At 39.9% G+C, this 23987-nt stretch overlaps 1 pseudogene; it reads left to right on the forward strand.

The window, feature by feature from the left end:
• The first annotated feature begins 4528 nt into the window (after positions 1 to 4528).
• Positions 4529 to 5121, forward strand: LOC147001865 (T-cell receptor alpha chain V region 2B4 pseudogene; annotated as a pseudogene).
• Positions 5122 to 23987: the final 18866 nt, after the last annotated feature.

Raw genomic sequence — 23987 nt, forward strand, 5'->3', positions numbered from 1 at the left:
ACTCTCATCTGAATCCAATCCCTTTCTGTCTCTCATTAGAAACTAACCAGGGCTCTGAAGGACAGTGATACAGCATGACATAGCCAAAATGTTCAAGTTGGACAAGACAAACCAAAGGAAAGTTCCCAAGAGAATGCACAAGAAACAGTGACCCTCTTGTTCCAACTCTCAGGAATCCCATAAAAATTCAAACTGAAAGCCATAATATATGCCCAAAAGACCTGATGCAGGCCTGGGCAGGCCCTGTGCAAGCTGCCTCAGTCTCTCTAGTTCCCATGTGATTTGATCATGTTTATTTAGAGGGCCTTGTTTTCTTAGTGTCCTCCATCCCTTCTGGCTCTTAGAGTCTTTCTGCTTCCTCTTCATCAGTATCCCCTAAGCCTTGAATGGAGGGATGAAGGAATTTTAATGGAGACATTTATGGCTAAGTGTTTTAAGGTCTCTCACTGGGAGTCTCTGTATTTGTTCCATCTGCTGCAGGAGGAGTCTTCTTTGGTGATGGCTGGGTAAGGCACTGATCTATGAATACAGCAGAATGTCTTTAGGAATCATTTTATTGCTACATTAATAAACAATGGTACTTGGTTTTATCCTGGGTCCCTGGACTATCCAGTGTCAGGTTCTTGTTCACCCAAGCAGTGCCAAGTATGGGTGTGAGCCTTAAGTCATGGAGTGAGCCTTAAATCAAACCTCTATCTGTTTGGTTTCTCTGGCAAGTTTTGCCGCCATTGCCTTAGCACATCTTGCAAGCTGGGCAGTGTTGTAAATCAAAGGGTTTGTAGCTGAGTTCCTGTTTATGTTTCTCCTTTGGTAGTGTACAGAATACCTCTTTTTACCAAAAATGAACTTAGGGGGGAAGGCTCTATGGAGGTACAAGCTCAAGTTATCCATGCCAAATGAGTTGTGTAGTGTTGTCTTCAGCAATGGAGCCTGCCATTATTTAGTGGAGAGCGATGTATAGTCTTTATTACAGTCTGGATTGTTTGGGGATTCCTGTGGGACCCCTTTGGCAAACAACTCAGTTAGTTATAACCCAATCACTACTGGAAGCTTCATTTGGTAACAAGAGATGTGTAGTTAGGACTCTGTCTTCCCAATTACTTGGCAATTTCATTTAGATCACATATGCATATATATGCATACATATATACACATACATATATACATATATATGCATATACACAAACACATGCGTATACAAGCTTCTACTGTATTAGGTTTCTATAATACTCTTCATATAGCCTTTAACTTTCTTTATCTTTCTCTCTTTCCATATTACCTCCTTCATCCTCCTGGCTCAGACAGCCTTAAACTGTATAGGGTACTGTGTAGTGTTTTGTTGTTGGTAAATATAAAGTGGACCTTGTTATTAAAGAATAATGCTTGATTTTCTTGGCCTGTCAAGTGCCTCCCTGAAGGAATAACCCAAAGGGTTTTCCTGTATTTTATATATCCCAGGACCCTACCAAGGCAGAGGAGACACTTTGTGGAGAAAATTACTTTAAAAATGCAAGAGAAGGATTTATCAACATACTTTTTATCACACAAGATAAAAAGTTCTTAAAAATGAAGGTCAAATGACGTGACCCAGTTCTGAAAAGGAGGAAACACACATACAGCCAGCCACCCACCCACATCGAGAGAGAGAGAGAGAGAGAGAGAGAGAGAGAGAGAGAGAGAGAGAGAGAGAGAGAGAGAAAACAGAACTTAAGATTTTACAGAACATTTTCTCATAAAGACATCAATATAAATATCCTAGGAGAAAGAGCAAGGGAAAGGGAATAATTGAAGAAAGCTTGACTATAAATCTTTCCAAACTACCTGGAAGATAAAAAGGCACATGTCCAAAAAGCAGTATGAACCCAGAGGATGGTGGCCATAAAACCCTCCCTGAGCATCTATGGAATGACATTGCTGAAGAAAATAGAGAGTCTAGCAAGATCACCAGAAAGTGGCCAACAATGAAGATATGGTGTGAATAGGATTAAAATACATTATGTGAATTTTTCATTATGTGAATGAATTTTTTTCATCATGTGCATGAATTAATAAAATATATTTTTGAGATTTATAAAAAAGAAATTGAAGGAGAGCACTGTAAGCTGAAAAAAAGCAATACGCAATAGCTTGGAGCTGTACAAAATTAATGAACATAATAAAATTGCTATATAGGTAAATGCAAAATTAATATATTTTGTATCGTGTTCCCTTTTAGTTAGCTTAAAAGATAAGTGCCTAATATACAATTTATAAGTACTAGATGAGTTCCTAACAACATATCAGATAAATACATGTGTAGTTTTCCATGTAATAAGGGTTCTGATATTATTTTTAATAAAGTTTTTATATTTGAAGCTTACATAATTTTAGTAGAAGCTTTTACTGTGGAATAAATAGCCGTTTACTTTTGCTGAAAATAAAGGGGTAACAGTGAATGTACTGTTTCTTCTTTTCCTTCTTCTTCTTCTTCTTCTTCTTCTTCTTCTTCTTCTTCTTCTTCTTCTTCTTCTTCTTCTTCTTCTTCTTCTTCTTCTTCTTCTTCTGGCTCATGGTCAAAGGTAATACTCTCCTGTATGAACCTGTAGGACTTCACACTCCCTTACCATCACATTTAACTTTTCCATGACAACCCTGATTTCAGCCAGATTAATTTGTAATTTGTCAGCATGATGTGTTTCTTGCATTTCTACTACATTCAATGTATTATCTATTTCATCTTGTCATTTGTTAAAAATCATGTTATTAATAGGTGTGCTTTTTATAAACACCGTGCCTCTGGTCTTTAAGGTTTTCTTTTGAATTTTTAGACATTTTCTGAGGCATGATGGATGCTTTCATATGCCATTGTCATGCCTCTTTGGGCCTTCACATTTATTGAGAAATCTGTTTGTTGTGTTTTTAAAGAACAAAGTGTTTTGAAGAAAAGGATCTGGCTCCTTGGATTCTACTACACACATCAGATAGCTCTGGCTTTCTAGTTGGACACAAGTATATCATTAGTATAAAATATAGTATTCTAACGGACTCTGGACTCTTTATTTGTTAAAATTATATTTTAACTTAAAAACAATTAAAATTAAATTTAAAATATTTTATTATAGAAAGTTATTATAAAGATACTAACATAGAAATTATTATAAAAATAAAAAAGCATTCACAGTACAGCTTGTTCTGTACAGTGACTTTCAGGTCATCCAGAACTACAAAGAAAGACCCTGTATCTTTGGGTTTCTACTGCTGTAAAGAGACACCATGACCATGGCAACTCTTATAAAAGAAAACATTTCATTGTGGCTAGATTACAGTTCAGAGGTGTCAGCATGTCTATAAGCATGACAACATGCAGGCAGACCTGTTGCTGGAGAAGAAGTTGGGAGTTCTGCATCCAACTCTGCAAGCAGCAGAAAGAGAGATAGTTCCTGGGATTGGCTTGAGCTCTTGAAACTTCCAAGCTCACCCCTTCTCCAAAAGACCACACCTCCTAATTGTGCCACTCCCTGTGAGCTTCTGGGGGCATTATCATTTATACCACCACACACCGTCTCACTTTCTCCCACTGAGATGAGACACATGACCAAAGCAACTTATAGAAGAACAAGTTTAATGGGGGCTTACAGTTTAGACGGTAAGCCCATAATCATCATGGCAGGTGGCATGGTAGCAGGCAGGCAGGCAGGCAGGCAGGCAGGCATAGTGCTAGAGTAGTAGCTGAGAGCTTTCAACCTGATTCATGAGTGGGAGACAAGGAGCAAGAGATAACTGTGAATGGCTTGGAGTTTTGAAACCTCTAAGCTTATCCCCAATAACATCCCCCCTCCAAGAAAGCCATGCCTATTAATTCTTCCCAAACAGTTCCACCAGTTAGTGATCAAGCGTCAAATATACGAGCCCAATTCAAACCTGTCTCAAAAAAAAAAAAAAAGTGTTCCTTAGATTTTAAGATGGAACCATATTTATTGATATTTTAACCCATCAGGTCTTCCCAGAATTCCTTTAATTAGAGGACAGTCTTTCAAAAGTCAAAGGAAATGTTTTATACAGGTGTGTTGTCTGGCACAGAGAGAAGCTGTGCAGTGCAAAACAGTCCTGATCTATAAGATCTCACTTAGAGCCTGTAACAGAGAAAGTACCAGTCACTGAACACAGGCAAGTGGCTGCTTGAGGTAACAGGAAATATTTCAAATTTAACTCGAAATACATGAAAACATATATTTTCCCCCACATTGACTTGGAGCAAACGTCTCTTGAATTCATTTTTCACGAAGATGTGAGATTTTTACTTTGAGCATCTCACATCAGAAAGGTGTTTATTTTTTAGCAATTCTTTGGTCACTGTCAATAACCACAATATGGCAGTCTCTTCTTAGAGATTCTGGGGAAAACTCTCAAGTGTTTTTGAATAAGAGAGCGGTGGGAGAGTGGGAGGAGGGGAGGGGAAGGGAGAAGGGGAGGGGATTGCTGATGAAGCAAGGGTGTTGAAAAGAGCTTAAGATCTGAATCGCCAGTGGAGAGAGATGAAGAGCAAATGATGAAATCCTTGAGTGTTTCACTAGTGGTCCTGTGGCTCCAGTTTAATTGTGAGTTTGGACATTTCTTTTGGATATAAGGTGTTATAAATGAGGTCACTGCCTACTCTAGGATAGTGGTAGAAACATAGATGTTTTAAATCTCTAGTTAAGGGGTGGGAGGCCCATGGAAAATTTATTCTAGAGTGTTAGCATCCAAATGCATCCAGTCTTGATCATCTGACCTTTGTTTTTCTGCACAGGGGTGAGCAGCCAGCAGAAGGTGCAGCAGAGCCCAGAATCCCTCACTGTCTCAGAAGGAGCCATGGCCTCTCTCAACTGTACGTTCAGTGATCGTACTTCTAACAACTTCAGGTGGTACAGACAGCATTCTGGGAAAGGCCTTGAGGTGCTGGTGTCCATCTTCTCTGATGGTGAAAAGGAAGAAGGCAGATTTACAGCTCACCTCAATAGAGCCAGCCTGCATGTTTCCCTACACATCAGAGAGCTGCAACCCAGCGACACTGCTCTCTACCTCTGTGCAGTGAGCACACAGTGCTCCCCAGACACCTGCAGCCTGCACCTAAACCTTGGGTCCCTACAAGACTTGAGCTAGAGCACACTTGATTTGGAAAGTCTTTGTCTTAAGGCAATACCTCATTCTGAACACATAGTGCTCTAAGCTTTGTGACTCTTCTTCCTCCCTCTTTTTATTTCTTATAATCTATTGAATCTAATGAGTGATACCCAATGCTTATGGGTACAGATCATTCACTGATGCATGGGCAACCTACAAGGGTCTACTTTCTTAAAGAATGATGACTCTCTTTGCCCCAACAGTTACCAATTGCTAATTGTTCCTCAGCTAGGAAAGGGCCTCATGAGCCCCTTTACCCTTCATACTCGAGGTTTTATGTGTCTTGATTTTGTACATATCTGATGCAGGTCCTGTGAGTTTATGTTGTGCAACAGCCATGCCATGTCCAGAGGAAAGAATTTTAAAGCTCTCATCTTCTCAGTCTTATGTTTTTTCCCCACTTCTCTTCCAAGATATTCCCTAAACTTTGTTGGGATTAGGAGTTGGTAGAGATGTTGCACCGGTGGCTGAGTACTCACAGTCTCCAATTTTCATTAATCTAAACATTCTTCTTATCCCTGAATTTTTACAGTTTTCCAGTTCTGCTTTGTGATGTTTTCCTAGCCTTGGGGGAGCTGATATAGATATCCCACTTAGGTTTGAGACTCAACACTTATTCTCAGTACTTATGCATCAATTCACTGAAAAGAAAGCTTTTCTGACCATGGCTAAGGGCAACTCTATTCTGATCGTTGGCTTTTGTTTGAACTCAGTCACATTCCTTTCTTGCAACTGGGAGGCACATTTTGACTCTTCCTTTGGATGATCATATTATCAGTGTTGGTTCAAGAACAAATTCATAGATGGAGTCTCAGATCTGGCTATACCACAGTGAATTTCCTCAGGGCTCCAGTTATAAACACTGGCCAGGCTCCTGTTCAGCCCATGCTAACATCCTTTGTACTGTTTAAAGCCAGGGTCGAAGTTCTTATTTACATTTTAGTTTTTGTCAGTTTAAACCCTCTTGAATTTTGTGCAGATCCAATTCAGCTTTCTTTCTGCATTCTTACAGTCATCTCTATGTCCCATTCAGCCTTTTCTTGTTAGCCTAAAGAATAAAAAGCTTAATATGTTTGATAGCACCAGAGACAGCTGAAATGCAGAAGCATCAATGCCAGCCAGTGACTATCAACTGTTAAGCAGTCAAGGTCAGCATCAAAGAAAGCACAAGTCCGAGGTAGGTAGAGGAGCCTCATCAACATCTAATGGGTGATTAGTACCCGAACATCACATGATCATCTCCCAAGCTGGGACAGGCATAGAGCGTGAGGAGGTTGCCAGCTCTTTCCTCTCTGAAATCTCTCCCAGAAGTTTCTTTCACTTTTTCCTATTCTCACTTTCCTATAATTCTCTTAATAAAGATTGCCTTGGCTTTGAATACACTTACAAGAGTCCACATTTTTCTTTCATTGACATAAGATCACAAACCCAGAGCCACTGTCCTCGGTCAATCTTTGGTACTGTCAGTGTCTGGCACTAGGTCGTTTAGTCACATACAGCTGAATTGTGAAAAGACTTGCACTTTAGAATCAAAGTCTCTGCATCCCTGGGATCTATATAAAACTATTTTGACATTCATGTCTCATTGAATCAAACTATTACATTTTAACTGTTCTAGAAAAGGCAGAGAATGGAATAGCTTTGTTATTTCTTGTGAATCAGCTCTGGATTCAGGTATCTCACAGCATGTTCCAGTGGCAGGATGAGGTGGCAAGAACTAGATGGCAGATGGCAATATTGCAGTGCTTCGGTTCCTTTAGACTGTGTATGTGTGTTTAGACAAAGCTTTCCTCTGGAAGGTTAGGTAAAAAGCCAGGGCTCTGTAAAATAGACTAGAATGTGTACTCAGTATTGGGAGCTAACTCTTATTTTCTTAGGAACTTAGTTCCAAATAAGAGTCTAGAGTTGCATCCCCTGTGATAGAAGGGAGAACTGATAAACTGGTAGCCTTCATGGCAGTATGCCTTCAACTAGCTGGTGAGTTTGATCTACTGGTAATGGGAACAGGGGCATCTATGTTCAGAGGCTGCATCTTTGAAGAAGCCAGGTCTTGATATTTTGGTACTGCACTTGGAAAATGTAAATGCGAACTTCTGACCTCTAGTTTATGTTTCTGTCTAGATGTGAACAACCGACCAGCAGAGAATCCTCATGCTCCAAGCAGCTGGGAAGCTGAACACATTACCAACAATTGCAGTAGCAAAACTCCCATAGCTGCTCTGCAGTGGCACAGGCAGGACTCGGGTAGAGGTCTCACCCTGCTATCTTAATAAATTTAACTGTGATAGAGAAACAGTGGAAGACTAAATCACATTAACACAGAGAGACTAGGAGTTAAACATATTCACTGTTAGGCAGACAGGTAGGGAGAGGGGCCATATAGTTATCAAAAACAATGGACTTTAAAGATGGCTGGCTTCTTCTTTACCATCTTGATCTGAGATAAAGCTTGGCAATTTAAAACAGAGGCCTGGTGAGTCTTTTCTCCATAAGTACTTCTCTCTAAGCCCCACATAGGCACACTGCTGCTGTCAAACCTGAACAAGTTCAAGGCCTGATCAAGACATGTTTATGCCAAAGCTGTGGGCCAATTAACCATCTTGTGTTTATTCAAACTGACCAACCCTAAAGGAGGGGAGGAAATCTTTTTAAAGATCCTTATAAACACCAGCATTGCAGAAGACACTAGATTTGGGGGTTCCTGAATGCCCCCTCTGCTCTGCAGAGGTTCTCTGTTCTTTATCTCTATCTGTCTATCTATCTGTCTATCTATCTATCTATCTATCTATCTATCTATCTATCTATCTATCTATCGTTTCCTCATGATATAAGAGTTTCTTCATCAGTTGATTCTGTCTACTATGTTTTCTCTGTTTCCATGTTGGACTCAAGATTTTTCTACCTAGAAATTCTTTAACTGACAGAGAAAAGGAACGTATCACAGTCCCCAGATGGTGATAAGGGCTCTACTCAGAGCACTTTCCTGTCCCTTTCTTGTTTAGCTTCTTTGAGTTTGTGGAATGTAATTTGGTACCTGTATTATATGGCTAATATTCACTTATAAGTGAGTACATACTATGCATGTCCTTTGGGGACTGGGTTACCTTACCCAGGATGATATTCTCAAATTCCACCCATTTGCCTGCAAAATTCATAATGTCTTGGTTTTTAATATTTGAATAGTATTCCATTGTGTTGATTTCTTTATCCATTTTTCAGTTGAGGGACATGTAGAAGAATGAAAATAGATCCACACTTATCTCCCTGGACAAAACTCAAGTCCAAGTGGCTCAAGGACCTCAACATAAAGCCAGATATACTAAATATCATAGAACAGAAAGTGGGAAATACCCTTAAATGCATTCGTACAGGAGACAATTTCCTGAACAGAACACCAATGGCTCAGACTCTAAGGTCAACAATTGATAAATGGGACCTCATGAAACTGCAAAACTTTTGTAAGGCAAAGGGGACTGTCAATAGGACAAATTGGCAGCTCACAAATTTGGAGAGAATCTTCACCAACCCTACCTCTGAGGGAGGACTAATATCCAAACTTTACAAAAAACCAACAACCCAATTAAAACCAACAACCCAACAGCCCAATTAAAACAAGGTAAATTGCTAAACAGAGAATTCTCAACAAAATAATCTCAAATGGCCAAGTAGCACTTAAAGAAATGTTCAAAGCCTTAGTCTTCAGGGAAATGCAAATCAAAACAACTGTGAGGTTCCTTCCATTTTACACCCATCAGAATGGCTAAGATAAAAACCTCAAGAGACAGCACCTGCTGGTGAGGATATGGAGCAAGGGGAACACTTTTTCATTGCTTGTGAAAGTGCCAACTTGCACAACCACTTTGGAAATCAATTTTGAGGTTTCTCAGAAAACTTGGAATATTTCTTACTCAAGACCCACTATACTATTCCTAGGCATATACCCAAAGCATGCTCCATTCTCTAACAAAGACACTTGCTCAACTATGTTGATAGCAGGCTTATTCTTAATAGCCACAATCAAGAGTTATGAATCCTTGTGGATCATAAGGGAGGACTTAGCAGTACTTAGAGGCCTTTAATCTCTGTGTAGCATCAAGGCCTATATATGCCTTTGACACACTGAGGTAAGTCTTCTAGTTGCAGGAAGTTGTGATTCATCGGGAATTATAATGAGCAGCACCCTGAAATGCTATAGTTTGGAGGTAAGTATTTCTGATTAAATATACTCTAATAACTAGTTATGCTTGCTTCTACTCTACACATGCACTACAGTTTTCAAATCTTGCAGCTTTCCTCAGCAGATATTTACTCTCCCTGGAAACTGAAACACCCAGTGGTCACCACTGTGACTTGGGTTTTGCCCTTGGACTTCACTCATTGACCTCTCAAGGCTCCCAGGAATCTGGCTCTGCTGTACAGTGCCTGGTATCCCTAGCTTTCCTCTGTGCCTCAGTGCAGGAACTGGTGATCATAGGCAGTTATAAGCATTATGCAGACGGTACTGAGTTCTACTGCCAGGTTCCCCTGTAGTCCATACCCTTTATCACTGATGTGGTTTCTGAATGCCTACGTGGCTAAATTGAGGAAAAAACTTCCCAGCATGGACAGTTTCCAGAAAGTACCCAAAGAGACTATTTTGCAGGAACCTTTTTTTTTTTAAGTGAAAAACTTACTATTCTTTTACCCTGGGGTATCTTACCTTCCAGGAACCATGCCTAGCATTCCAGTGAAAAGTAGTATGTATTCTATAGCAGCACTGATCTCGTCAATAAGTACAGTTGATTTTTGTCTGCACCCATCATGTCTGTAGCTTTAAACACATTACGTCTTTCTATTTTTGTTCTCTCCATTCTCAGTAAAATCTGGGTAAAAGAAGTAAGTAATTACCCAGGGAAGGCCTGGATGTCTTGGTGCCTTAAGTAAGTAAGTAAGTAAGTAAGTAAGTAAGTAAGTAAGTAAGTGAATAAATGTGTCTGTCAGTGAGCTTCCAAGTGAGTACCAGCCTTATTTCTTAATGCTTTACTACCCACATATATGTTTCATTCAGAAATAGGTTTTATCATCAAGTTCTGGAGAGTAACAAGATCACTGTAGATATATTACCAATATAGAGAACTGGCAATTACCTGTAATGTTGAGCGAATATAGGACCCCACTGGACAATAACTTCAACAAATAAAACCCATGCCTGCCACTGGGATTTTAATTTGTTATCCCATGGTGCCTTTTAAGAGGTTTGTTGTCCCATGATATGGTAAGTCTAGTTAATATGTGTATAGACTTAGGAAGCGTCTACAGTAGTAGATAAGTTCTTATGTGACTTTCTACCTCTGATTTCCACCATATGCTCTGCTCTGACATTAAGCCCAGCAAGTGATAAACAAGACCTAATGAAACAAAACCCCTTCTGCACAGCTAAGAACACCACCATGTGAGTGGAAAGCCATCCTACAGAATGAGAAAACCCTTTTAAACTATACTTATACATACAAGCAACTAAAAATCCATAAACATCAAGAAACAAAACCAATTTTAAAATTAAAGATGAAACTAAACAAAGAATAATCAAAATATAAATAATGAATGGCTGAGAAATATTTCAGCATCATTACTTATTACATAAATGAAAATTAAAGCTGTTTGAGATTCCGTATCACTCCAGGAATGATAGCAAAGAACCAAAAAGCAAATGATGAAAAATACTGCCTTGGATTTGGAGAAAGGGAAACATTAATTAACTGCTGATGGGTGTGCATACTGATGGGTTGCTATGGAAATCAATGTTAAGTTTCCTCAAAGTTTAGAAATAGGTCTATCAGATGATCCTGGTATATTTTCTTTTCAATATACCTAAACAACTCTATAGACTATATCTGATTATTCATGTTCAATGCTGTTCTAGTCACGGTAGCTAGGGAATACATACAAGCAAGATGCCCAGCAGCCGATGAATTGGTAATTAAAAATATAGAACGTTCATTTGGTTTTTGGTTTGCTTGTTTGTTTGTTTAGACATTAGCCATCATTTATGAGTAAAATGAAATTTCAATGTAGCTTTAATCTGTATTTTCATGATATCTAGAGGTGTTAACACTATTTGTACTTCACCTTTTGAGAACTATTTATATAGTTCCATGCTCTATTTTTATTGGTTTGTTTTATTGATGTTTAGATTTTAATGTTATTTTTATATTCTAGATACTTAATGTTCTCAGATGTATACCTGAAAAAATAAAGCTCTATTCCCCTTGTACATTTTGAAAAATTCATGTAGAAATGAGTTATAGAAGCATCCATAAATACATACATACACATACATAAAGCGTGTCAATAGAGTTATTCTGAAGTGAGGCAACAAAGCCCCTATTAGACCAATATGGGAAAACAAGCAAAAAGCTAAATTACAGAAATAGCTTACTTTCTATTGGCTAGTGAGGTTTCATATACTCCTCTATATTATGAGCTATTTGCAATACACCCCCGCCAGCACTTGATAGTAAAAACCTTTGATGAAATGACAGAACATGGAAAAATTAAGCTGGTGCTTACATTGAAGCTTCAGTCTTACTGGATAGTTTCCATGGTGCTAGAATGTGTTACACATGCTACTGAAAGAGAAAATGAATGGCAGTCTTTCTGAGTTCTGAATCCTATGAGCTAAAGCCATAGCCTGGCAGACATGACAGTCAGTTCAATGGTGGCACAAAGGCAAAGGAAGTAACCAACCAATTTCTGATTCAAGCTAAGGTCTGTTCCACAAATTGGAACCCATACACAGCATCATTTTCAGGGCTAAGAACTTGTGACTAGACAAGACATAGGCCATATGGGAAACCCTATGGTTATTATTCTGCTAAATGGAGATATTACTAAACCAACACCTAAGGAGTTATTGGTATATATACAGTCTTCTTCAGAGAGACTTCTTGCGGTAGCACATGGTGATTAACAGAGAACCAGAACCCATCATGCTACAGAGAAGAAGAGGGTGTAGCTTACTCAGCTCCAGATGGGACATCTATATTTCACAGCCTCCTCCCAAGACACAGAGTTCATTGAGGATGAGAGGGTGGAAAGATTATAAGAGCCATAGGTGGTGGGTAACTACAGGGAAACAGTGTGTTCAGGACACTGCAGAACAGCTGCACATATGCACTTACAGAGGTTGACAGGACACATAAGATATACAAAGGATCAGGTCAGTCAAAATTCCATCACAAGGAGGTGAAGTGGGCTATTGGTTATTGGTAGTTGCTAGTAACAAAAGTCTGTTTTCTTTAAGGTACAGACTCTGGTGCATAGATCAGCCTCCACTGAAGGCCATATATCCAAGAGTATACGAACAGCACAAGCTGTAACACAAAACTTGATATGTTTTATTTTTTAAACGGGTGGTGCAAAATTGGTTTGGTATGGAAGAGGGGATGGATTTGGCAGAAAGGGAGGGAGCAGGTGAGTATGCATAGCATTCTCAAAGAACTAAAAAAATGAGAGAACATGGAAACATTTTAACAGATGTGTGTGTGTGTGTGTGTGTGTGTGTATGTATATGTGTGCGCGCATGTGTGTTTATGTATGATAATCATGCAAAATACCATAGGATATACATAGTTCAGTCATGTTAGTGATTTCAGGCATCCACTGGAGACTTGAGACCTGACTCCTTTGGGTGAGGTTCCAAGTTTACATGCAATGTGCTGTGCAGACAACTGTGGTGCAGGTTGAAGGGAAACCAGCAGAGGGCACTACCCCTTCAGATGTGGTTAACATCTCATTCTGGTGGTGACTTAATGTGACAGACTCACTGTGCAGACAGAGGCCCTTGTCTGTGAGTGAGGAGTGTGGGGAGATCCTGCAGGAGGACTGCCCTGTGAGATTGGTACACTCAAGGACCAAGTGTCATTTCTTCCATGAACATGCGTCCTGACACCTGCTCAGTTCTTGTGCTCCTCTTAATGTTCAGTAAGTCATATTTTACTCTAGGGTTAATGATGTCATTTTCTTACAACTCTGGCAGTCTCTAGTGTTCCTCCTTGCATAAAAAGTAATTCCTCTACATTCATTCATTCATTCATTTTTAAAATTTATTTTCAGGAAGGAGCAATGGAGACTCCGTGACCCAGAGAGAAGGCCTGGTCACTCTCACAGAAGGGTTGCCTGTGATGCTGAACTGCACCTATCAAACTGCTTACTCAACTTTCCTTTTCTGGTATGTGCAATATCTCAATGAATCCCCTCGGCTACTCCTGAGGAGCTCCACAGAAACAAGAGGACCGAGCACCAAGGATTCCATGCCACTCTCCATAAGAGCAGCAGCTCCTTCCATCTGCAGAAGTCCTCAGTGAAGCTGTCAGACTCTGCCCTGTACTACTGTGCTTTGAGTGACATGGCGAGAGAGACTGCAGGGGAAGCTGCACATGAACCAAGGGTGCTGGAGGGCTGATAGTGGAGGCCCTGTGAGGGAGGCTATGTGCTTTCCCTAAGCGGTTGTTTACCTAGCTTCCTGAAAAACATGAACAACTGTGAGATCAGACACCTAGAAATCTAGCAATTGGTGAATATTCTGATGGGGTAGGATGGAAGCCATTGCTAGAGATAAATCCAAGCTTTGATCCCAGAAATAAAGTTCTCTCCCTAGATGGAGGAGCTCTCCAGGAAAACTCTGACATGGGATTTATCTCTACCAACATGTCTTACAAAATATAGTGATTTAAATTCTCCAAGAGTCTTCTTTTATTACACTTCAAATTTATGACTGAAATGAGGAATATAGACTCTAGTCTTTAAAAATTTGCTTCAGTCTCACTCCATCAGTTATTTAGATTCTCCCTCTCTTTGGATCATGTTACCGGAGAGTTCAGCACAACTTCCCATCTCAGTTTTTTTGTTTATTGTTGTGAAGAGATGCCATGGTCAAGACAACTTATACGATAAATCATTTAAATGGGGGCTTGATTAGAGATTAGAGGGTGAGTGCATGACTGCCATAGTAGCAGGTCAGGCAGCCATGGCCCTGGAGCAGTAGCTGAGAACTTTCATCTGATCACAAGCAGATACAGAGAGAGGGAGAGACTGGGTGTGGCTTGGGCTTTGAGAGCAAAACTCACCACCAATAACATGCCTCCCCTGACAAAGCCACACCCTATGATCCTTCCTAAAGAGTTTACTAACCCCAAATCAAATTTTCATATATTTGAGCCTATGAGGGCCCATTCTCTTTCAAATCACCACACTCCCTGAGAGCCTTCACTTAGGGAAGCTGCTAATGAAACACAGCTGTTAGAGGTCTCAAAATGATGCCCTGAGATGCAGGTCCTTCCCTGTCCTACGCATTGTGTATGATGCAGCCTGATCTTAAAAGACTATCCACAAATCCCTTCCTTTTAAAGTCTACTTTTGTCTGACATTGCACTTTTGTTAAATCCTGACCATTTGGTATACTCACTCATCTGGGATTAGAGTTAGTTCCTCTGACATTGATCTGAAAGATGGAAAAGGAGGCCAAGGTTTCTGTAAGAGATTTTGGTTAAAAATAAAATACTCTAGTTGTCAAATTTATCTTTCTGAAAGAGAAGAAAGATCTGAAATCAAGGACCATAGTGCTTATCAAGAAAGACTCATATTTGTGTACACAAAGAAGAGCCAAGACATTCTCTCTTGCTGCTTAGGGAGCAAAGTGGGATGTTTTATTGAATTTATAAATGCCAAATCTACTTCTTTTTTGTTTGTTTGTTTGTTTTGTTTTTCTTTTTTTTCATTTTTTATTAGGTATTTTCCTCATTTACATTTCCAATGCTATCCCAAAAGTCCCCCATACCCACCCCCCAATCTCCTACCCACCCACTCCCCCTTTTTGGCCCTGGGGTTCCCCTGTACTGGGGCATATAAAGTTTGCAAGTCCAATGGGCCTCTCTTTGCAGTGATGGCCAACTAGGCCATCTTTTGATACATATGCAGCTAGAGACAAGAGCTCCGGGGTACTGGTTAGTTCATATTGTTGTTCCACCTATAGGGTTGCAGTTCCCTTTAGTTCCTTGGGTACTTTCTCTAGCTCCTCCATTGGGGGCCCTGTGATCCATTCAATAGCTGACTGTGAGCATCCACTTCTGTGTTTGCTAGGCCCTGGCATAGTCTCACAAGAGACAGCTATATTTGGGTCCTTTCAGCAAAATCTTGCTAGTGTATGCAATGCTGTCAGCATTTGGAAGCTGATCATGGGATGGATCCCTGCATATGGCAATCACTAGATGGTCCATCCTTTCGTCACAGCTCCAAATTTTGTCTCTGTAACTCCTTCCCTGGGTGTTTTGTTCCCATTTCTAAGAAGGGGCAAAGTGTCCACACTTTGGTCTTCCTTCTTGAATTTCATGCGTATAGCAAATTATATCTTATATCTTGGGTATCCTAAGTTTCTGGGCTAATATTCATTTATCAGTGAGTACATATTGTGCGAGTTCCTTTGTGATTGGGTTACCTCACTCAGGATGATGCCCTCCAGGTCCATCCATTTGCCTAGGAATTTCATAAATTCATTCCTTTTAATAGCTGAGTAGTACTCCATTGTGTAAATGTACCACATTTTCTGTATCCATTCCTGTGTTGAGGGGCATCTGGGTTCTTTCCAGCTTCTGGCTATTATAAATAAGGCTGCTATGAACATAGTGGAGCATGTGTCCTTCTTACCTGTTGGGACATCTCCTGGATATATGCCCAGGAGAGGTATTGCTGGATCCTTCGGTAGTACTATGTCCAATTTTCTGAGGAACCGCCAGACTGATTTCCAGAGTAGTTGTACAAGCTTGCAATCCCACCAACAATGGAGGAGCCAGCATCTGCTGTAACCTGAATTTTTCATCTTAGCCATTCTGACTGGTGTGAGGTAGAATCTCAAGGTTGTTTTGATTTGCATTTCCCCTATGATTAAGGATGTTGAACATTTTTTCAGGTGCTTCAATGCCATTCGGTATTCCTCAGGTGAGAATTCTTTGTTCAGTTCTGAGCCCCATTTTTTAATGGGGTTATTTGATTTCATGGAGTCCACCTTCTTGATTTCTTTATATATATTGGATATTAGTCCCATATCTGAATTGGGATAGGTAAAGATCCTTTCCCAATCTGTTGGTGGTCTTTTTGTCTTATTGACAGCGTCTTTTGCCTTGCAGAAGCTTTGCAATTTTATGAGGTCCCATTTATCTATTCTTGATCTTACAGCACAAGCCTTTGCTGTTCTACTCAGGAATTTTTTTCCCTGTACCCATATCTTCGAGGCTTTTCCGTACTATCTCCTCTATAAGTTTCAGTGTCTCTGGTTTTATATGGAGTTCCTTAATCCACTTAGATTTGACCTTAGTACAAGGAGATAGTAATGTATCAATTCACAATCTTCTACATGATAACAGCCAGTTGTGCCAGCACCATTTGTTGAAAATGCTGTCTTTTTTCCACTGGATGGTTTTAGCTCCCTTGTCAAAGATCAAGTGACCATAGGTGTGAGGGTTCATCTCTGGGTCTTCAATTCTGTTCCATTGGTCTACTTGTCTGTCACTATACCAGTACCATGCAGTTTTTATCACAATTGCTCTGTAGTACAGCTTTAGGTCAGGCATGGTGATTCCACCAGAGGTTCTTTTATTCTTGAGAAGAGTGTTTGCTATCCTAGATTTTTTGTTATTCCAGATGAATCTACCAATTGCCCTTTCTAATTTGTTGAAGAATTGAGTTGGAATTTTGATGGGGATTGCATTGAATCTGTAGATTGCTTTTGGCAAGATAGCCAATTTTACTATATTGATCCTGCCAATCCATGAGCATGGGAGATCTTTCCATCTTCTGAGATCTTCTTTAATTTCTTTCTTCAGAGACATGAAGTTCTTATCATACAGATCTTTCACTTCCTTAGTTAGAGTGAGGCCAAGGTATTTTATATTATTTGTGACTATTGAGAAGGCTGTTGTTTCCCTAATTTTTTTCTCAGCCTGTTTATCCTTTGTGTACAGAAATGCCATTGATTTGTTTGACTTAATTTTATATCCAGCTACTTCACCGAAGCTGTTTATCAGGCTTAGGAGTTGTTTGGTGGAATTTTTATGGTCACTTATATATACTATCATAGCATCTGCAAAACGTGATATTTTGACTTCTTCCTTTTCAATTTGTATCCCCCTGATCTCCTTTTGTTGTCTAATTGCTCTGGCTAGGACTTCAAGTACAATGTTGAATAGGTAGGGAGTGGACACCCTTGTCTAGTCCCTGATGTTAGTGGGATTGCTGCCAGCTTCTCACCATTTACTTTGATGTTGGCTACCGGTTTGCTGTAGATTGCTTTTATCATGTTTAGGTATGGGCCTTGAATTCCTGATCTTTCCAAGACTTTTATGATGAATGGCTGTTGGATTTTGTCAAATGCTTTCTCAGCATCTAACGAGATGATCATGTGGATTTTGTCTTTGAGTTTGTTTATATACTGGATTACATTGATGGATTTCTGTATATTGAACCATCCCTGCATCCCTGGGATGAAACCTACTTGGTCAGGATGGATGATTGTTTTGATGTATTCTTGGATTCGGTTAGCAAGAACTTTATTGAGGATTTTTGCATCAATATTCATAAGGGAAATTTGTCTGAAATTCTCTATCTTTGTGGGATCTTTTTGTGGTTTAGGTATCAGAGTAATTGTGGCTTCATAGAATGAGTTGGGTAGAGTACCTTCTGTTTCTATTTTGTGGAATAATTTGTGAAGAACTGGGATTAGGTCTTCTTTGAAGGTCTGATAGAACTCTGCACTAAACCCATCTGGTCCTGGGCTTTTTTTGGTTGGGAAACTATTAATGACTGCTTCTATTTCTTTGGGGGATATAGGGCTGTTTAGATCATTAACCTGATCTTGATTCAACTTTGGTACCTGGTATTTGTCTAGAAACTTCTCCATTTCATTCAGGTTCTCCAGTTTTGTTGAGCATAGCCTTTTGTAGAAGGATCTGATGGTGTTTTTTGGATTTCTTCAGGATCTGTTGTTATGTCTCCCTTTTCATTTCTGATTTTGTTAATTAGAATGCTTTTCCTGTGCCCTCTAGTGAGTCTGGCTAACGGTTTGTCTATCTTGTTGATTTTCCCAAAGAACCACCTCCTCGTTTGGTTGATTCTTTGAATAGTTCTTCTTGTTTCCACTTGGTTGATTTCCCCCCTGAGTTTGATTATTTCCTGCCATCTACTCCTCTTGGGTGAATTTGCTTCCTTTTGTTCTAGAGATTTTAGGTGTGCTGTCAACCTGCTAATGCGTGCTCTCTGTAGTTTCTTTTTGAGGCACTCAGAGCTATGAGTTTCCCTCTTAGAAATGCTTTCTTTGTGTCCCATAAATTTGGGTATGTTGTGGCTTCATTTTCATTGAACTCTAAAAAGTCCTTAATTTCTTTCTTTATTCCTTCCTAGACCAAGGTAACATTGAGAAGAGTGTTGTTCAGTTTCCACATGAATGTTGGCTTTCTATTATTTATTTTGTTATTGAAGATCAGCCTTAGTCCATGGTGATCTGATAGGATGCATGGGACAATTTCAATATTTTTGTATCTGTTGAGGCTTGTTTTGTGACCAATCATGTGGTCAATTTTGGAGAAGGTACCATGAGGATCTGAAAAGAAGGTATATCCTTTTGTTTTAGGATAAAATGTTCTGTAGATATCTGTCAGATCCATTTGTTTCAGAACTTCTGTCAGTTTCACTATGTCCCTGTTTAGTTTCTGTTTCCATGATCTGTCCATTGGTGAAAGTGGTGTGTTGAAGTCTCCCACTATTATTGTGTGAGGTGCAATGTGTGCTTTGAGCTTTACTAAAGTTTCTTTAATGAATGTGGCTGCCCTTGTATTTGGAGCATACATATTCAGAATTGATAGTTCCTCTTGGAGGATTTTACCTTTGATGAGTATAAAGTGGCCCTCCTTGTCTTTTTTGATGACTTTGGGTTGGAAGTCAATCTTACTAGATATTAGAATGGCTTCTCCAGCTTGTTTCTTCATACCATTTGCTTGGAAAATTGTTTTCCAGCCTTTCATTCTGAGGTAGTGTCTATCTTTTTATCTGAGATGAGTTTCCTGTAAGCAGCAAAATGTTGGGTCTTGTTTGTGTAGCCAGTTTGTTAGTCTATGTCTTTTTATTGGGGAGTTGAGTCCATTGATATTAAGAGATATTAAGGGAAAGTAATTGTTGCTTACTTTTATTTTAGTTGTTAAAGTTGGCATTCTGTTCTTGTGGCTGTCTTCTTTTAGGTTTGTTGAGGGATTACCTTCTTGTTTTTTCTAGGGTGTTGTTCCCATCCTTGTATTGGATTTTTTCTGTTATTATCCTTTGAAGGGCTGGATTCTTGGAAAGAATATGTGTGAATTTGGTTTTGTCGTGGAATACTTTGGATTCTCCATCTATGGTAATTGAGAGTTTGGCTGGGTATAGTAGCCTGTGCTGGCATTTGTGTTCTCTTAGTGTCTGTATAACATCTCCCCAGGCTCTTCTGGCTTTCATAGTCTCTGGTGTAAAATCTGGTGTAATTCTGATAGGCTTGCCTTTATAAGTTACTTGACCTTTTTCCCTACTGCTTTTAGTATTCTATCTTTATTTAGTGCATTTGTTGTTCTGATTATTATGTGTCGGGAGGAATTTCTTTTCTGGTCCAGTCTATTTGGAGTTCTGTAGGCTTCCTGTATATTCATGGGCATCTCTTTCTTTAGATTTGGGAAGTTTTCTTCTATAATTTTGTTGAAGATATTTACTGGTCCTTTAAGTTGAAAATCTTCATTCTCATCCACTCCTATTATTCATAGGTTTGGTTTTCTCATTGTGTCCTGTATTTCCTGGATGTTTTGAGTTAGGATCCTTTTGCATTTTGTATTTTCTTTGATTGTTGTGCCGATGTTCTCTATGGAATCTTCTGCACCTGAGATTCTCTCTTCCATCTCTTGTATTCTGTTGCTGATGTTCGCATCTATGATTCCAGATTTCTTTCCTAGTGTTTCTATCTCTAATGTTGCCTCAGTTTGGGTTTTCTTTATTGTGTCTACTTCCCTTTTTAGGTCTAGTATGGTTTTGTTCATTTCCATCACCTGTTTGGATGGGTTTTCTTGTTTTTCTTTTTGGACTTCTACCTGTTTGGCTCTATTTCCTGTTTTTCTTTAAGGACTTGTAACTCTTTAGCAGTGTTCTCCTGTATTTCTTTAAGTGAGTTATTAAAGTCCTTCTTGTCATCCTCTACCATCATCATGAGATATGCTTTTAAATCCGGGTCTAGCTTTTCGGGTGTGTTGGGGTGCCCTGGACTGGGCAAAGTGGGAGTGCTGGGTTCTGATGATGGTGAGTGGTCTTGGTTTCTGTTAGTAAGTATCTTACGTTTACCCTTCGCCATCTGGTAATCTCTGGAGTTAGCTGTTATAGTTGTCTCTGTTTAGAGATTGTTTTTCTGGTGATTCTGTTACTGTCTATCAGCAGACCTGGGAGACAGGCTCTCTCCTCTGAGTTTCAGTGGTCAGAGCACTCTCTGCTGGCAAGCTCTCCTCTTACAGGGAAGGTGCACAGATATCTGGTGTTTGGACCTCCTCCTGGCCAAAGATGAAGGCCCAAAAGAGGACCTTTCCCAGAAACTATGTTGCTTTGGCAGGTCACAGAAGCTGTCTGCTTCTGTGGTGCACACTCTCACCTGTGCAGACTAAGTTCCTAAGTTCGCTGGAGTCCCTGAACCAAGATGGCTCCCGCTGCTCCTGAGGCAAAGGGCTCCCGAGCCGGGCAGACAGCTGTCCTCTGGCCGGGAGGGTGGCTGAATGTCTGGGGCCGGAAAAGGGCACTGCCTCAGAGGCTCTGTGGCTCCCGCCTGTCCCAGAAGCTGTCAGCTTCTGTGGTGCACACTCTCACCTATGCAGACTAAGTTCCTAAGTTCAGAGGAGTCCTGGAACCAAGATCTGCAAATTTGTTTCCCAAATCTACTTCTAATGGTACAGCACAGAACATAATCTGTCAGATGAGCTTTGTCATTGTGTTTTTTATTTGGAATCTTTATAGATGTTAGGTAATCAGTACGAGGTCATGATGCAAGGGGTGATCTTTGGAGGAAGGTGAAATATAAAAAACAAACAAACAGAAAAACAGAACAAAACAAAAAAACCTTCAATTAGTGGGAAACTGGAACAGGCAGAATTTAAATGTGTGATAATGAGAGGGCAGGGCAGAGGAAGGAATGTGGGGAAAGGATATCTAAGACTAGTGGTACTTCGAACAAAGCAGCATGGAAAGCCACTGTTAGAGTAAGTTCTTGAAAGACATACTCCAACCAAAGTTGAGACTAGCAATAATCTGTGAGTATAAACACACACTTAGAAGCGATTACTTTGATTCAGTCATTTATCGAAATAACAATAGTATTTTCCCCCTAGGGACTATGACCTCTGAACCATGGGGTTTTGGGCCATGTTATACTACTAGGCATGAGTTCCCTCCTATGGGGTAGGCTTTAAATACAATCAGAAAGCCGTGATTATTTTGTAGAAGTCAGGCCACTATTGAGCACCCTTGGGCACATAATATTTGGAAGTTGAGTATTGTAGCATGCAGGGTCCACCACAGATGAATAGTATTGCTGTCCTTTCTTCCCCAGCAGGCTGCATAGGACCTTCCAGCACTATGACAGCTAGTCAGCAAGGAGGACATTTCCCCAGTCAGTTCAAGGTTGACTTCTCTGTCATGCAGCAGTAGAATGTGGTGCCTTTAGCCACAGAATCTTACCATCTAGTTATACTGGGCAACCAGGAACAATGACAATAGCCTGTGTTGTTTTGGATAATTCTGGGGCCTCCCTTAACAATAACTCCAATGCCTGACACTGAGATTGTTGTTTAATGAATTTACTTAATTTCTCCAAAACTGGACTTATGCATTTAAAATCATAATGAGTGTTAATATGATAAATTATTATAGTAAGGTTTTCTTTTTAGAACATATAGGCAATACATTATCCAAAATATTTTCTTGTAACTGGAAGAATATTTAATATAGGATTAATGAGTCATAGGCTCCAGTTTCCCTATACAATAGACTGCAGATCTAAGAAGAGAACAGGTGACATGATGTTATGTTCTAAATTGTGTTTAAAAAGTAAAACATTTTGAAGACTGTCTTTCACCAAATACCTCTCAATTACAATCACCAGGTGGTGGTGAAGTGGCTGTAAACATGTTTTGGACCCGGCTAGGATGCATGGCTGAGTTGGCCATATTCATGTGACCCATAGTCTGTTCACTGTGCACATAGGTGCGGCCATCCTGGTTTGTCAGCCTCTAGCTAACACTGCTTACATTGTGAGCACTTGCTTCCTGGTTCCTTAACTCAAATCAAGTTGGTTTGTTTCCAGGCAGTGTCTGGTGTTGGAATCTGTATCTCCCCTCCTCCCTGCTTCTAATAAGCTTTTCTGCTCTCACTGTTCACGGCTACCACACTGAGCTCTCTCTGATCGGCCTGAGGAGGACTCTGTACTTTGTGTGCTGCCTTTGGCATAAAATTGCCTCACAGAATGGACCTATTAAGATCCTCAATGACCTTATTTTGATATTTTGATTGATAATATAGACACACAGACATGAGAGAGAGAGAGAGAGAGAGAGAGAGAGAGAGAGAGAGAGAGAGAGAGAGAGAGAGAGTTAGTTATTTGGACAAGTTAACCCTCAGAATAACTGCTAGAGAGACTTGTGGTAGTGGAATTGGAAGATGACACTCATGTCTCCTGCCCCCTGGTGTCCATGCACTGCATAATCTCCTCCTGTGGGCAGGGCCTAGAATATGGCAGGTGACACTCCTGAATTATCTTGTAGTTTATAAGAAAAGACAAGGGACTGAATCGAGGCTCTCATAAACTTGATTTCTGTTGAATTTGAATTTGAGTTCATTGAAATGGAGATTGTCTGTGGTGGGCATTTTTTTTTTCTTTTTTCTTTTTTCTGTTAGTCTTTTGTGTTACCTCTTTTGAGAAATGTTAGCTTAGATGTGTTGCCAAATTTAAAATGTATTATTCCTATTTTCTTTCTTTCTTTTTATTAGATTTTTCTTCCTTTACATTTCAAATGCTATCCTCAAAACCCCGTATACTCTCCCCCCCCCTTGCTCCCCAACGGGGTGGGCTTTTTTGTTGTTATTGTTGTTGTTTATGTTTTTTATGCACTTTCACAATGTTTATTCAAGCCTATACTTAGTTCACTCTTTGTACTGTAATGCACCTGCAATATTCTCAGAAACATCAACCACATCTTTTTCTCAGGCATTTTGATGACATTGTGTAGAACTCCAGTAACCGCTCAGTGTCTAAATTCTGTGATTCTGGCTCTTATTTCACAATGTGTAAAGATGCTGAAATTTTATCACTCTAAAATATTTTCCCCATTCCAGTTCATAACCCTATACTCTTCTATTTAAAAACTCACAACTTTTGACACTTAGCATAAACCTTTCTCTGCCCATGATCAGAAACCCTTGGAATTCACCCTGAGAAGGCAACAAGGACAGTGCAAAGCCCACTGCAGTTGGGAACTTCCTATGTCTTTATTGGGCCTCCAACTGACACCTTCTAAAACATAAATGGCTTTTTCACTGATTAGAATAAACTCACTCAAACCTCTGTCTTAGCCTTACACTGCCATCCTGCTCTGCTCTCTGCTTACACTGCCCTCTCCATGCTCCCTTTGACGTTAAACTATCTGCGTTCTACTATCCTATCTTGTACTCTTAACTTTTTTTTTCCACCAATGCCCTATTTTCTAGTTTCCTGGCTTTGTCAGGGGGAATGGTATACAGTGGGTTCTGAGAGGAGTTGTAGCAGG

The sequence above is a fragment of the Mus caroli genome, unplaced genomic scaffold, assembly GCF_978045245.1.
Source record: "Mus caroli unplaced genomic scaffold, Mus_caroli_1 scaffold_12, whole genome shotgun sequence".
Taxonomy (NCBI): Eukaryota; Metazoa; Chordata; class Mammalia; order Rodentia; family Muridae; genus Mus; species Mus caroli.